Source organism: Marmota monax, unplaced genomic scaffold (assembly GCF_021218885.2).
Source record: "Marmota monax isolate L192 unplaced genomic scaffold, Marmota_monax_Labrador192_F-V1.1 WCK01_AAM20220418_F8-fsc00109, whole genome shotgun sequence".
NCBI lineage: Eukaryota > Metazoa > Chordata > Mammalia > Rodentia > Sciuridae > Marmota > Marmota monax.
In genome coordinates, this window is record NW_026695229.1 from 5,281,866 (window position 1) to 5,287,865 (window position 6,000).

General features: G+C 33.5%; 1 pseudogene; it reads left to right on the forward strand.

Annotated features, from left to right (window-relative positions):
• Positions 1 to 4,494: 4,494 nt before the first annotated feature.
• On the forward strand, positions 4,495 to 4,998 carry LOC124088312 (tRNA-splicing endonuclease subunit Sen15-like; annotated as a pseudogene).
• The last annotated feature ends 1,002 nt before the right edge of the window (positions 4,999 to 6,000 follow it).

The following is a 6,000-nucleotide window of genomic DNA, read 5'->3' on the forward strand; positions in this document are numbered from 1 at the left end:
TTAGTGATGTTGGGTAGACAAGGGTTGATAGATATAGACATACATCTATAACTGTATATATTCTATACCTATATCTATGTTATATGTAATCTATAGGTATTATATATTTATACACCTTGTATATCTTCTTTTGAGAAATATCTAATCAAGTCTTTTGCCCATTGCTTACATTATTTCTTGCTTGTTTGAGTTCCTTAAATATTTGGGGCATTAATCCCCTCTTAGATGTATGGTTTGCAAATATTTTCTCTCAATCTATAAATTTTTTCTTCATTCTGTTGATTGTTTCTTTGGCTGTGCAGAAAACTTTGTAGTCTGATATATCCAATTGTCTATTTTGTCCTTTTGTTTCCTATATTATTAAAGTTGTATTTTTGAAAAATATAATTTCCTAGACCAATATCATGGAGATTTCCCCTATGAATTCTTCTAACAGATTCATAATTTGGGGTCTTACATTTAAATCATTAATACATTTGCATTCAAAATTGTTTTAGTAGACTTTTGTGTGTGGTGAGTTATAAGGTTCTAATTACATTCTTGCACATATGAAAACCCGATTTTCCAACACTAATTATTGAAGCGATTGTCCTTTCCCCATTGAGTATTCTTGGCATTTTGTTGAAATTTCAATTGACTGTAAATGTATGAATTTAGTTCTGGGCTTTTTATTCTATTCCATAGGTCTGTGCTTCTGTTTTTAATGCCATACCACTCTGTTTTAATTACTATAGCTTTGTCGTATATTTTGAGATCAGAGAGAGTGATGTTTCTAGCTTTGTTCTTTTTTGCTCAAAACTGCTTTGGGACTTTTATTGTTCCATATGAATTGTCAGAATTTCAAAATATTTCTGTGAATAATTAATTGGCATTTTAATAGGAATTGCATTGAATCTATGATTAATTTGGGCAGTATTTTTTGACCATATTTGTTCTTCCAGTCCAGAAGTATGTAGTATTTTTTCATTTATTTGTGTCTTCTTCAGATTCCTTCAATGTTTCATAGTTTCTATTGTAGAGAGAACTTTCAACTCCTTTAAATTTATTTTTAAATATGTTACTTTTTGTGCAAATTGTAAATTAAATTGTTTTCTTTTTTCATATAGTTTACTATGAATACATAGAAATGTTACTGATTTTGTATGTTGTTTTTGTATCCTGCAAATTTATTAAATTAGCATATTAAACCTAACAGTATTGAGGTGGAGTATTTTGAATTTTTTTAACAGGATTGTGTCATCTACAGAGCTAATTTAACTTATTTCTTTACAATTTTATTTTTATTTCTTTTGCTTGCTTAATTGCCTTGGTAGGACTTCCAGTACTTTGTTGAAGAGAAATGGCAAAAGGTGTCATCTATGTCTTTTTACAGAATTCATAGGAAAACTTTCAGCTTTTCTCTATTTAATGGTCTATTAGCCATAGGTTTGTAATGTGTGATATTTATTGCGCTGAGATATGTTTCTTCTATACCTAATTTGTTGAGAGTTTTTATTATTAAAGAATCTTCGATTTGGTCAAAAGTTTTTCCTGAATCTTTTGAAATAATCACATGGTTTTGGTCCTTAATTCTATTAATGACATTTATTAATTGATCTGTTTTTGCATTACTCGGGTAAATGCCACTTCATCACAATGAATGATCTTTATAATGTAAAGTCAAATTAATTCTGCTTCCATTGTTTTAACTATGTTTTCATCTATATTCACCAAAGATATTTCCTGTAGTTTTATTTTTTAATTAATTTATTTATTTTAATTAGGTATATATGATAGCATAATGCATTTTGATTCATTGTACATGATTGCAGCACAATTTTTCATTTCTCTGATTGTACATGATGTAGTGTTGCACCATATGTGCAGTCATCCATGTACCTAAGGTAATAATATCCATCACATTCCATCATCTTTCCTGCCCCCACACTCACACCCTTCCCTCCCCCTCCTTTGCTCAATTAAAGTTCCTCCATTTTCCCCATACCCTCCCCCATTATGGATCAGCATCCACTTATCAGAGACAACATTCAGCCTTTGGTTTTTGGGGATTGACTTACTTCACTTAGCATGATATTCTCCAACTCCATCCATTTACCTGCAAATGCCGTAATTTTAATGCTGAGTAATATTTTATTGTGTATATTTACCACAGTTTCTTTATTCATTCATCTATTGAAAGGCACCTAGGTTGTTTCCGTAGCTTGGCTTGTTGTGAATTGAGACTACTATAAATATCGATGTGGGCTGTTTTACTATAGTCCTTTGGGTATAGACTGAAGACTGGGATAGCTGGGTCAAATGGTGGTTCCATTACAAGTTTTCTAAGGAATCTCCATAGTGCTTTCCAGAGTGGTTGCACCAATTTGCATTCCCACCCACAATTATGAGAGTGCCTTTTCCCCCACATCCTTACTAATACTTACTGTTGTTTGTATTCTTGATAACTGCCATTCTAACTGGCATGAGATGAAATCTTAGGGTAATTTTGATTTGAATTACTCTAATTACTAGATACATTGAATATTTTTTTCATATATTTGTTGATTAATTGTATCTTCTTCTGAGAAGTGTCTGTTCAGCTCCTTAGCCCATTTGTTGATTGGGGTCTTTGTTTTTTTTTATGATAAGGTTTTTGATATATATATCCTGGAGATTAGTGCTCTATCTGATGTGCTTGTGGCAAAAATTTGCTATCAAAATGTAGGCTCTCTCTTCACCTCATCGATTGTTTCTTTTGCTGAGAAGAAGCTTTTTAGTTTGAATCAATCCAATTTATTAATTCTTGATTTTATTTCTTGTACTTTAGGAGTCTTGTTTAGGAAGCTGGGGCCTAATCCAACATGATAAAGATTTGGACATACTTTTTCCTCTATTAGGTACAGGGTATCTGGTCTAATTCCTAGGTCCTTGATCCACTTTAAGTTGAGTTTTGTGCATAGTGGAAGAAAAGGGTTTCATTTCATTTTGCTTCATATGGATTTCCAATTCTTCCAGCACCATTTCTTGAAGAGGCTATCTTTTCCTCCAGTGAATGTTTTGGCTGCTTTGTCTAGTATGAGATAACCATATTTATGTGGGTTTGTCTCTGTGTCTTCTATTCTGTACTATGGGTCTACCAGTTTATTTTTTGTGTCAATACCATGCCATTTTTGTTACTATAGCTTTGTAGTATAGTTTAATGTCTGGTATTGTGATGCCTCCTGCTTTGCTCTTTTTGCTAAAGATTGTTTTGACTATTCTGGGTCTCTTATTTTTCCAGATGAATTTAATGATTGCTTTTTTTATTCCTATAAGGAATGACAATGGGATTTCCATTGAAATTGCATTTAATGTATACAGCACTTTGGGTAGTATGGCCATTTTGACAATACTAATTCTGCCTATCCAAAAGCATGGAAAATCTTTCCATCTTCTAAGGTCTTCTTCAACTTCTTTATTTAGTGTTCTGTAGTTTTCACTGTAAAGGTCTTTCACCTTTCTTGTTAAATTGATTTCCAGGTTTTTTTTTTTGTTGTTTGTTTGTTTTGTTTTTAGGATATTGTGAATGGAGTAGTTTGCCTAATTTCTCTTTCAGAGGATTCATCACTGATGTGTATAAAAGCATTTGATTTCTGGGTATTGATTTTATATCCTGGTACTTTGCTGAATTCATTTATTAATTCTATAAGTTTTCTGGAATCGTGTCATCAGCAAATAATGAGAATTTGGATTCTTCTTTTCCTATTTGTATTCGTTTAATTTCTTTCATCTAATTGCTCTGGCTAGAGTTTTAAGGGCTATGTTGAATAGAAGTGGTGAAAGAGGTCATCCCTGTCTTGTTCCAGGTTTTAGAGGGCCACAAGAGATTAATTTTATATTGAAAGTGAAGGAATGAAAAAAGATGGAAAAACAGACATTTACAAAAAAATTAATGCAATAGCTAAAGAATATGGATTCTTTTCAATTGCACAGGATAAACCAGATGTCAGGCTACAAAACAAGTCAACAATTTTAGAAGATTGAAATTATATTAATTATGTTGGGGGAGTATATTTTTGTCCACAATGATATAAAACTAGAAATCAATTAAAAGAGGAAATTTGGAAACTTTTGAAATACATGGAAATTAAATAACGTGCCCCCAAATAACCAGTGGATCAATAAATAAATTAAAAGGAAAATTAGAAATTTTTGAGACAAATGAAAATGGAGATGTAGCATACCAAAACTCATAGGAGAGAGCAAAAGCAATTCAAAGACAGAAGCTTATAAGAAAGACTACATCAAAATAAAAGCAAGATCTCAAACTTTCAGTTGTTTTCATATTATTCATCAGCATTCTTTTTTTATCAGCATGAAGAACACATTTCTTATTAGACAGGCTTGGTGATGATGAACCTTCTGTTTGTCTAGGAAACCCTTTGTCCTTTCTTCAGCAGCTTTGCTGGGTAGCTGAGTACCATATTCTTGATTAGGAGGCTTTTTTTCTTCAACAATTAGAATATATCATCCCTGATGGAGGAGATGAATGATACTGAGCCAGCCCCAGGCTGCAGTGGTCTGGACCCAGGCAACTTTTGCAATGGCACTGGTGCTTCCTTATGGGCCCCCAGGGACACCTGGATGGGCACCCACCTTAAGTATTTAGAAATGATGGAATTGGTGGAGATGCTACTCAAGTTTATATACCATTCTTGGTTTACATGGACCCCACAGAGAGTACAGGTTGGCAGGAAGTAAGTAAACTGTGCAGGAATACCTGAATGCCAGCTCATCTGCCTGGTTGGTTCTGAGAGAGAAGGCAAAGGATTACAGACTGTGGTGCCTACACCCATCTCTCCTTCACAGCCATAACAGGATAACAGATCTTCAAAAATCTTGAAAATTGCAAGGTGATCCAGATATGCTAAGTCTTTCACTTTGGTCCTAATGGAGTTTGATTACACTATGGTCTGTTATAATAAATTTACAGAGGGATTTAGGATGCCAGATCCTCAGAATATTTCCCTTGGAATATGACATCTATACTTCCTGATACTTATTTTATTCGTAAAAGATTACATTTGAGACCCATCTTCTTGCATCATTTTTTATCTAACAGAGTTGATTTAGCTGGTCCCATTCCTTAAGTTTTCTTTTTGAAGAATGAAACTTTCTCAGATAGAAGAACTTATATTAAACTCAAAACTCAAAACCACAGAGTAGTTCTAGGACTTCCCTATTGGAGACCCTTTAACTACAGTTGTGTGCAGGTTTATGCTGAGGATATGTTCAGATGGGGGGAACTCACATTCTGCTTCTGTCACCCCACACTTGCAGCTGCTTGTTGTTGGGACTGTGGGCTTGTTGTTGAAACTACTTCCTCTTTCCCTTACTCAGCTCTTCTTGTGCCTTCAGGACACTACAGCTAGCTTGGGATGACACTTCATAAGCGCTTTGTCACCTGTACAGTTTACTTCTGCCTGCTTTTTTTGTCTTCATATAACTTCAAAGATTTCTTGGAATTGGTTTGTTTTCCTGTCACACTTACTATTATTTCCCTCTTTGGTTGACTTAAATCAAAACTAAAACTATGCCAGAAAAATGCTGCCTACATTAGTACAAAAATTTCCTTTCCATTTTTATCCCTACCACCCTTAATATATGATAGCTAGAATATTATGAGTGAGAGAGTAGGGGACAATATTTGGCATTGTTTTTTCACTTTTATTAATGTCCCCCAATAAAGTCATCCAAATTATGAAAAATTATATGCACAAAGATTTTTTCAGGTGGCATTACTTATATTATCCAAATTATGAACCACTTAAAAGTTTAGAGCACTAATCAGCCAGACTCTTTTCTATAAAGAGTCAGAAAATAAATATTTCAGGCTAGGCAGACCATACTATTACATCTTCTCAGTGCTGCTGTTTGTAGTATGAGAGCAACCATAGACAATATGTAGAAAAACAGGATGGATATTTTCCAATAAAACTTATAAAATGTGGTGTTATAGTTTGTCATCCTCTGGTCTAGGTA